Genomic DNA, 11248 nt, shown 5'->3' with positions numbered 1-11248 from the left:
CTGCCCAAGATAATAGGAACCTCATAGTCCACTTCACAATCCAAGATCACAAAGTTGGCCGGCAATATGAATTTGTCCACTCGGACAAGCACGTCATCAATAATGCCCAAAGGTTGCTTCATCGATCGATCCGCCATTTGAAGTCTTATTAAAGTTGGCCTAGGTTGCCCGATACCCAAAGTTTTGAAGACCGAGTAGGGCATCAAATTGATACTAACTCCTAAGTCACAAAGAGCCTTGGCAAAATCCGCACACCCAATGGTGCAAGGAATGGTGAAAGCATCGGGATCTTCAAGCTTCGAGGCCATTGAATGCACTATAGCACTAACTTGGTGAGTCATATTTATAGTTTCACAACCCGTCTAGAACGCATTTGTTCAAGTGCCTCCACTAACAGCACATTAATAGATAAGCTCTTCATTATGTTAATGAACTTTTTAAACTGATTAGCATTCTTCTGTTTTGCGAGCCTTTGATGATAAGGTGGAGGTGGCCTTGGCAAAGGAGACTTGGCTTTTGGCCCAACCGGCCCCAGCATGTCAATTATGTGTTCCCTAGACGGGTTCACATCATTTTGGGTTTCCACCTCGACTTCTTGATTATCAATCCTCACTTCATTGTTCACATTTTCATCAACCACATCTTCAACAACCAAAGGGACTTCATCATCTTGCAATTCAACATCATCATCCACGACTTGTTTTTGCTTAGAGGCATTCACATCACCACTTATCTCACTTCTTGTTATGACCTCCATAACGCGATTTATCCCACCCTTTAGGTTCACTACTGTATCACTTGCTAGAGTACCATTCGGGTGAGTATTCAATAACTGAGATATTTGGCCTAATTGCACCTCCAAGTTTCAGATAGAGGTGTTGTGAAAAGCTTACTATGCATCAGAATCCGCATTCCTCTTCATCATCTGGTCGAACATCATTTTGATTCTACCCATATCATTACCATAAGAACTAGGACCTTGATAAGGGAAAGGGGGTGGGTTGTTCGGTTGTTGGTACATTGGGGGCCTTTGAAAGCCTTGCCCCCGGTTGCGTTGGTTTCCATTGTTGTTCCATCCGCCTTGATTATTGTTGTTGCCCTAGTTGTTGTTATTTCCATTCCAATTACCTTGGTTGTTGTTCTGATTACCCCAATTGTTGTTTTGGTTGTTGTTTCTCCCACCACCTTGTTGTTGATTGCCCCAATTTCCTTGTGGTAGCTATTGCTGGTTTGACGAGTTGCCACTATTTCCTTCATAGTTGTTGACATATTGTAGCTCTTCACTTTGGTCATCATAACCATCATTTTGACACCCATCATATTCGCCAACAAAATGCTCAGAATTTCCTTGATTTTATTGCCTTCTTTGCCTTCTCTTGTTGACAAGCATACTAACACCCTCCATGGCATTCACTTGGTGAGGATTTTGAACTTGTTGCAACTGTGCCTTAGCGAATTGGTTAATAGTAGTAATAAGCTCAGCGATCGCTTGCCCATGATCATGTAATTCCTTGTGCAAATGAATAACCATAGAGTCACCTTGAGGCACATTTGCTCTACTCTGCCATGCTGAAAAAGTGTCCACCATTTCATCAAGTACATCACATGCCTCATCATAAGAAAGCTTCATAAAATTTCCCCCGGCCAATTGGTTAACAATGCATTGATTTGTAGTATTTATGCCCCGCTAGAAGGTTTGTTGGATCATGGCCTCGGTCATATCATTATTTGGGCACTCTTTTACCATCGTTCTATACCGCTTCCAAATCTCATACAAAGGTTCCGTTGGCTCTTGCTTGAAGGCTAATATTTTATCTCGAAGTGCCACCATATGACTAGGAGAGAAGAATTTAGCAATAAACTTATCTTCCAACTCATCCCAAGTTGTGATGGAATGGTTGGGGAGTCTCTCGAGCCAATCTAATGCCTTTCCCAGAAGTGAGAACGGGAAAAGTCTCAATCTCAACGCATCCTCGGACACATTCGTCTACTTGCTTCCCCAGCATGTATAGACGAACCCTTTGAGATATTTGTAGGCATTTGATTTGCAGTGCCCGTGAAGTACCCACACTGCTCAAGTGAGGTCAACATCACATTGGTTATCTAAAAGTTTCCCGCCCGGATTTGGGGTGGGATAATAACACTTGCGTAGCCCTAGTTCGGTAATACTCTGGGAGCCACTCTTGGAGGAACCAGGGGAGGGTCTGGAATATTGTCATTTGGATTAGCATTGGCATTCCAGCCTCTCCGTTGACCTTGAGGTGCAAGAGGCACCTCATCTTGCTCAAGATCATCTACCTCCTCCCCCACTATCACGTTTCCAAGAGGGTCATTAGCGTTGTTTAAATCCATGTTGGTACCAGAGTAATAACACAAACAAGTAAGTAACAAAGAAGGAAAGAAGAACAATACACAAAACTAACAAAACAGATAGTCAAAACTGTTAGCTCCCCGGCAACGATGCCAAAAAGTGATCGCGATGCCAACTCCGTACTACTACAAAGTAGGACAGAGGGTCACAATAGCTTTTACCCGATATGAGGGTTGGGATCGATTTCCACATGAAGCTAGGAATGGAGTCGAGTATCTGTCTAGACTAGAGTCGTGTAATTGTTCCAAATGTCACTTCCAAACATATTTTGATTCTTATTTAACAAACTAATATGATCAACTACTAGTTAGAACTAAATTATTCTAATGAGAAAATTGCTAGAGATGTATCTAATGGGTAGAAAGGCACTAGGGTAGTGACTTTTACCTAGGTAGCTAATTGACGGGTAAATGCTTCTAAGGTTCGATTGACATAATTCGGGAAATATGATGTAACCGTTGCACAATTTTACCCACTCTCACACCTCTCGGTAGAGAGAGTTATTTTTCCTAATTGACTCTCTCAAGACCAAATGGGTAGGCAAATTAGCACAAGCAACTAGTGTTCAAGTTGGGTAATTACTCTCTCGAGGTTTAACCCTTTAATTGGGACTATGAATTCTCTTGAGTCCATCCCAATTCCTTGTTGGGTCAATTTTGGAGACTTAGGCTCTCTTTCTCAAGAAGAGCCAAGTCAACTTAGCATAAACCAGTGTTTCCAACCGCCAATTTATATATTAAACCATAAAATTGACCTAAATAGCAAATACGCATAGTCAATCTAATCCTAGATGGCAACACCCATCAATTACCCACACTAGGGTTGAGCCAAAACCCTAGATAATGGGTTTAGCTACTCAGGCTTGAAGAAGAAAATAGAGAAATAGATGAAGAACAAGACATAGTAATTAAAAGCTAATGTAAATACAGAGAATATATCGTTAAATCTAAGTTAAGATGCCAAAAATGGCTACACAATAGCTTCTCACGAGCGCAGCTATGTTTTGGAAATAACTAATACCCTAAAAATGGAAATATGTTCTATTTATACTAACCTAGAAAAACTGGACAAAAATGCCCTTGAAGGGTCAGTGCGGACCGTACAAAATGGACCGCGACCGCACTAGGCTCTTGGACTTGAAGTCTTGGCTCTCTGAACTCAGGATCCGCGGACCGTGCAGAATGGACCACGGCCGCGGAGGCAGTTAGCGCGGTCCGCACAAACATTACCGCGGACCGCATGGGTTTGAAGTTGGTACTGGACATCTCTCTGATCTTCTCCTCCGCGGACCGCACAAAATGGTAGTGCGGCCGCGGAGCCTTCAGTGCGGACCGCGCAACATCGAATGCGGTCGCACTGCTTTGAATCTTGATTTGCTAGCTCTTTGAATCCCCTAGTACGGACCGCACAAAGTGTAGTACGGCCGCACTAGGTCTTTTTGTCCTGAGTTTGCCTTGTCTTTGGTACTTAAGTAGGTTTTACTCCTTTTGATCCAATCTTTGACATTTCATCACTTTATCGATCAAACCTGCAATCAAGCGCAACTTATGAGCCTTTTGGGACAATTTTGTAAGAATTTATAATCAAAACGTAAGTAGGAAGGAGCATAAAACACGTCAAAATTCCTAGTTCTCAAGGACCCATAGGATTATGTTGACTGTTGCCACGAGGTGTTGTGCAACATGGGTATTGTTGAGTCCAATGGAGTGGACTTTGTAGTTTTTCAGAAAATCAATTCTACTAAGAGGTGGTGGCAAGATTATGTGCGGAGTAGACCAGCAAGTTCACCGCCATACACTTAGGATCAGTTTTTGCAGTTATTTTTTTGAGAAGTTTATTCCCTTTATTTTGAGAAAGGAGTATTGTAGACAGTTTGAGCGCCTTCAGTAGGGTTGCATGACCATTACCTAGTATGAGATCTGATTTGTGGACTAGCTCACCATGTAGTTATCTTACTCCCTACTGAGAGGGAGAGAGTGATGAGATTCATTGATGGACTCACTTTCAGTATTCGGCTACATATGGCCAAGAAGACCAAAGATGGTATTTCTTTTCAGAGGGCAGTAAAGATTGCTAGGCGGATCGAGATGGTTCACGGTTAGGAGAGGGGGCCGGTATCTGATAAGTGGCTTCGTCATTTCGATGGTTTCCGTGATGCCTCATCTGGAAGTAGGGGTACTTTTGGTAGAGGCCATCCTCCCAGATCGATTCAGTCAGCGCTTCAAGCATCCCATGGTGCTTCGAGTAGTTGTGGTTCTTATGGGTCTCATCCTAAGAAACTAGCCTACAATGCACCTTCAGCTACTATTAGTGCACCTCCGATGCAGAATTATCAGGGTGGTTACCCTGGTCGACAGGGTCAGTTCTAGAGTCCGTAGTCACATCAGCTGAGGACTTGTTATACTTGTGGAGATCCGAGGCAAGTCATGAGATTTTTCCCTAGGTCATAGGGCGGCACGCCATAACAGGGTTCTTGTGCCATGGTTTCGGCACCGGTTGCTCCACCGCCCGCTCAGCCAGCTAGAAGTGGAGGTCATGCGATCAGAGGTGGAGGTTAGGACATTAGAGGTAGAAGCCAGCAAGGTAGAGGTCGTCAGAGAGGCAGAGGCCAGAGTGGTGAGGCCCAGTCCCATTTTTATGTATTTCTAACTAGACATGAGGTAGATTCATTTGACTCCATCATCACAAGTATTGTTCCAATATTCCATAGAGATGCTTTTATTTTATTTGATCCAAGCTCTACTTATTCCTACGTGTCATCCTATTTTGCTTAATATCTGGTTATGCCTCATTATTTTCTGAGGGCCCCTATCTATGTGTCCATGTCTGTGAGAGATTCTAGTGTAGTAGATCGTGTTTATCATTCATGTGTGGTTTCTATCGGGAGCCTTGATACTACTATAGATTTTCTACTTCTTGATATGGTGGACTTTGATATTATCTTGGGTATAGATTGGTTGACACATTGTCACGCCAAGAAGATGACATTATCCATGTTGGGGTTACAATTATTAGAGTGGAGAGGGACTCTTGGCCATCCTACTTGCAAGTTTATTGCTTATGTGAAGGCTCGACATATGGTTGAGAAGGGATGTATAGCATATTTGGCCTACATCTGTGATCCTAGTGCAGCAGTTCCTTCCATGGATTCAATACATGTAATGACCCGACCGGTCATTTCGTGAGTTATAGCCCTCGTTTCCCCCATTTCTTATTCCTAATGTGTTCCTCATGTGTATTTCATTGTATCGTATTAGTTGGTTTAGGTATGGAGTGGTTTCAGTGTGAAATGAGACACTTAGTCTCCTATTTAGAAGTTTTAGTTGGAAAAGACATCTGGATGTTGACCTATGGGTAAATGATCTCAGATTTGGATTTCTATGATTTGGTTAGCTCATTTAGGAGATTTTGGACCTGGGAACGCATCCGGAATGTGATTTGGAGGTCTGTGGTGGAATTAGGCTTGAATTGGCAAAATTGGAAATTTGGCAATTTTCGGCTGGCAATGGAAAGTTTGATATCATGGTTGGAATGGAATTTTGGAAGTTGGGGTAGGTTTGTAGTATCATTTGTGACATGTGTGCAAAATTTGAGGTCATTTGCACGAGGTTTGATAGGTTTCGGCATTGTTTGCGGAATTTGGAAGTTTAGAAGTTCTTAGGCTTAAATCCAAGGGTGATTTGGTATTTTGATGTTGTTTTGAGTGTTCCAAAGTTTAGACTAAGTTCTTATGTTGATATGTGACTTGTTGATATTTTTGATGAGGTCCCGAGGGCCTCGGGATGAATTCGGATGATTAATGGATAGTTGGGAAGTGGAATAAGGTAGCTGAAGTTGTTCCTTCTGATGGTTCCGCACCTACGAAGTGGGAACCGTAGGTGCGATGCTTGTAGATTCGGAAGGTGAACCGCAGATGCGGAATTTGGAAAGCTGAGGCAGGAGCTAAAGGTGGGAATAGTCGTACCTACGAGACCACATGTGCGATATTTGGACCACAGAAGCGGTTTCTGAGGGAATAAGTGGGAACCACACCTGCAATGGATTTTTCGCAGGTGTGGTGTCGTAGAAGTGATTGTTGGACCGCAAATGTGGAAGTTTCGGGCTGAAAGTATAAATTGTAGACTTCGTGAATTTTGATTCATTCTTGACCATTTTTATTCGGTTTTAGAGCTTTTGGGAGTGAATTGAAGAGGCATTCAAGGGGGCTTACATTGAGGTAATTTATTTGAGCCCTAATATTCGTGTTTATGGTAAATTCCCATTGTTTAATGATGTAATTAGTGAATGTTAGGGGTGAAAATGAGGGGTTAGGGCTTGGGATTTTGGAGAGTTTGATTGAGGATTTGAGGGGTCAAATGTAGTCGAATTTTGATAAATCTTATATGTATGGACTCGTGAGTGAAAGGGCTTTATATGTTTGTGATTTTTGTCAGAATTCGAGATATGTGCTGGGCAGCCGGGCTTGAGTGGATTTCGGGATTTGTGTCTAATTTGATAGTTTTTCTTGTGCAATTCATTCCATTAGTGCATATTGATGGTATTATTCTGGTTGTGAATAGATTCAGAGCGATTGGAAGCCAAATCGATGGGAAAGAGCATCGTAGAGTAGAGGTTTGGCCGGGTTGAGGTAAGTAACGATTGTAAATCTAGTCCTGAAGGGATGTAACCACGGATTTCTTATCTTTTTACTATTTTGTGGTGACGCGCATGCTAGGTGACAGGCGTGTGGGCATGCTCCATTGAGGATTGTGACTTGGTCCGTCCAATAGCAAGTGTAAGTTGCATATTTTGGTTGAAACTATATGATACTTAGGTGTTTTAGAATGAATTTCTATAAATTGGGTTGAATGCCATATTTGTGCCTTGTGCCACAATTGTTTGGACACTTAGGGCCCTTTTTCTTACTATCCTCTCACTATTTTCGGTTGAAAATATATATTCAGTCATGTTATACTTATTGATTTCATAACTAAGTCTTTATTACTCTGTTTTGATGCATATAAAAATGTTGTTTTAGGTTGAGTACCCTGTTTTTTACTAATAGCGAGAGTTGCTTGAGAGGTTTATGACTGAGTGAGGCTGAGGGACTGATTTGTGAGGATATTTGTGGGATCGGGCTGCACACAGCAGCATGTTGCTACTGATTCATGATTGAGTGAGACCGAGGGCCTGATTGATTTATTCCACGAGGTGGTTTGTTATAGCGCTTGGGCTGAAGGAGCCTCTCCGGAGTCTGCACACGCCTAGTAAGCGTGGGTACCCTGATTGTGAGTGATGGTGAGGTATTGCCCGAGGGACTGTATACGAGTCACTGTGAGGTTTGTCCGAGGGGCTATATATGGGTATTGTTTTGCCCGAGGGGTTGGTTGTGTTTTCATCATTTTTGCTCACTGTCTGTTTGAGAAATGTTGAAAAGTATCTTCAAATGATTTTACTGCAACTATGTTTAAATGAAATGATTTGATTCAAACTCTGCTTTTAAAAAGTTTGTTGTATTTTTATTGAGATTTTATGATATGAACTTTATATGTTTTATTGCTCGTCACTGCTTCTCAGCCTTTATTTACTTTGGTTACTTACTGAATTGGCGTACTCACATTACTCCCTGCATCTTGTATGCAGATCCAGGCGTATCAGGACCCGGTAGCAGCTATTGACTATTCCAGTCGTAGATCTTCTCGGAGTTAGCAAGGTAGCTACTGGCGATCGTAGCCATGATCTTCTCCCTCCTATCTTCCTGTAGTTGTTTATAGTTACATTTCTAGGTTGTGCTAGTCTTACTATATTTTTGGACATATTGTACAAGATGCTCGTGATTAGTGACACCCCGATGTCAAGCTTTTCTTTCCGCTCTTTTGTTATTCAGATCTTCTTTATGAAGTTTTATTATTAAATAGCGTGAATTTATCTTTGAGATTGAAATATCGTGTTGTTTTTGGTAAAGAGTCGGCTTGCCTAGTACCACAATAGGCACAATCACGACATGGTAGTTTGGGTCGTGACAAGTTGATATTAGAGCCTAGGTTCCATAGATCTCACAAGTCATTAATGGGTTTAGTAGAGTCTTGCGGATTAATACAGAGATGTATGCACTTATCTTTGAGAGGCTGCAAAACCTTTAAGGAAAACTTCACATTCTTGAATTCTTATCGTGTGAATCTGTTGATTATGGTAACTAAACTTATGTTATTCTATTCTCTCACAGATGGTGAGGACACATGCTACCGTTCAGGATGGACGGCCACCAATACCACCAGTTGAGGCCACGAGAGGTCGAGGTCGTGGTCGAGGCCGTGGTAGGGGCAGGGGTGCAACCCGCATAGCAGCTAGGGCAGCACCTACAGATCCACCAGCCGCCCCAGTTCATGATCAGGTCCCAGTTATGGATGCTCCAGCGGGACCAGCTTAGGCACCGGTTCTGCCTATTGTTATCTCAGGTCTTCAGGAGACCTTAGCTCAGATTTTGACCGTGTGCACCAACCTTGCTCAAGCATTTGTGGTTCTACTTCAACAGCTACTTTTCAGGCCTGGGGAGGCACTCAAACTCCCGCTGCCCGTACACCCGAGCAGGCTATTCAGGGACTACAGACACTGGAGGCACCACCAGTCCAGCTGGTTGCACCTGCTCAAGATTATGTGGTACTAGTCATGCCTGATGATGAGCAACGTAGTTTGGAGAGGTTTGGTAGACTCCAGCCTCCGACTTTTAGTGGTACAGAGGCCGAGGATGACCAAGGTTTCTTGGATAAGTGTTAGAGGATTCTTCATACAATGGGTATTATGGAGACCAGTGGGGTCTCGTTCACTAACTTTTAGTTCTCGGGAGATGCCTTTACTTGGTGGGAGGCTTATGAGAGGCGTAGGAATGTTGGTGCAGCGCCCCTTACCTAGCAGCAGTTATCCATTATCTTTTTGGAGAAGTATGTGTCGCAGTCTCACAGAGAGGAGCTACGCAGGCAGTTCGAGCTATTGCATTAGGATAATATGACTGTGATGCAGTATGAGATGTGGTTGTCGGAGTTAGTCCGTCATGCTATCTGGTCGGTCCCCACAAATAGGGAGAGTATCAGGAGTTTAGTTGATGGCCTCCTATATTAGCTACAGATTCTTCTGACTAGACAGGGGGTGTCTGGTGCTTCTTTTGAGGAGGTTTTTGACATTTCTCGAGACATAGAGTTGATTCACCGTCAGGAGTGAGTGGAGAGGGAGTCCAAGTGGCCTCGTGGATCTGGTAGTTTTAGGGGTGTTCCTCACAGGGTTCAGTTCCAGCACGGCAGAGGCCATCCATGCAAACATGCTTAGTAAGCTCGCCCAGTTTACCATAGGGCATCATCGAGCCATGGTTCTCACAGTTCCCATCAGGGCCATTCCTCACTTAGTGTCCTCCCAGCCCAGAGTTCGTCCTGTGCTCCATTAGTTCAGGGCTCCTCCATGCCAGGTTCTTCTACCAATCATCTCGGTGTTAGGGTTTCCCTTCAGTCCCTGTTACCAACACTAGAGGTTGTTATGAGTGTGGGGAGTTGGGTCATATATGGAGGCAGTGTCCTCGTCGTCATGGGGGTTCGCCTTAGCAGAGAAGTCATCCATCGACTTCAGCACCAGTTACTTTGCCACCCACCCAGTAAGCTAGGGGTGTAGGACCATTAGCTAGGGGTCGTCCTAGATGGGGAGGTTTATTAGGTGGTGGTCAGGCCCATTTCTACGCACTCCCAGCTAGACCACATGCTATTACTTCAGATGCTGTGATCACATGTATTGTCTCAGTTTGTCACAAGGATCCCTCTGTATTATTTGATCCCGGTTCCACTTTTTCATATGTGTTATTATATTTTTCTCATTATTTGGATACCCCTCCACGAGTCTCTTATTTTATCTATTTATGTGTTTACTCCGGTGGGTGAGGGTATTGTTATAGACCATTTATATCGATCTTGTGTGGTTACTATTAGGAGGTTTGGAGACCTGAGTGGACCTTTTGCTACCTAGTATGGTTGATTTTGATGTGATATTGGGCATGGATTGGTTGTCTTTGTGTCACGCTATTCTGGACTGTCACACTAAGATAGTGACACTGGCTATGCTGGGGGTGCCACGGATTGAGTGGCGAGGTTCATCGGATTGTGTTCCCAGTAAAGTGATTTCATTTTTGAAGGCCCAGCGGATAGTTGTGAAGGGTTGTCTTTCTTATTTGGCCTTCATGCGGGATGTCAGTGCAGAGATTCCTTCTATTGATTTAGTTCTGGTGGTGAGATATTTTCCAAATGTGTTTCTGGTAGACCTGTCGGGCATGCCACTAGACAGGGATAATAACTTCGGTATTGATTTCGTGCCAGGCACTCAGCCCATTTATATTCCATTGTATCGTATGGCACCAACAGAGTTAAAGGAATTGAAGGAGCAGCTTTAGGAACTCCTTGATAAAGGGTTTATTCGGCCTAGTGTGTCACCTTGGGGTGCACCTATTCTATTTGTAAAGAAGAAGGATGGCACTATGAGAATTTGCATTGACTACAGGTAGTTGAACAAAGTCACAATCAAGAACAAGTATCCTTTGCCTCGTATTGATGATTTATTCAACCAGCTTCAGGGAGCGAGGGTGTTCTCCAAGATAGATCTCAGGTCAGGGTATCACCAATTGAAGATCAGGGACTCAGACATTGTTAAGACAACTTTCAAGACTCCATATGGTCATTATGAGTTTCTTATGATGTCATTTGGGCTGACAAATACCGCAGCAGCGTTCATACATTTTATGAACAGCGTGTTTCGACCTTATCTCGACACATTTGTTATTGTACTCATTGATGATATTCTTGTGTACTCACATAGCTAGGAGGAGCATGCTAAGCATTTGTGTGTGGTATTACAGTGGTTGAG

This window comes from Nicotiana tabacum, chromosome 18, assembly GCF_000715075.1.
Source record: "Nicotiana tabacum cultivar K326 chromosome 18, ASM71507v2, whole genome shotgun sequence".
In the NCBI taxonomy this organism is placed as follows: domain Eukaryota; kingdom Viridiplantae; phylum Streptophyta; class Magnoliopsida; order Solanales; family Solanaceae; genus Nicotiana; species Nicotiana tabacum.
Note: the sequence above shows the minus strand (reverse complement) of the source record.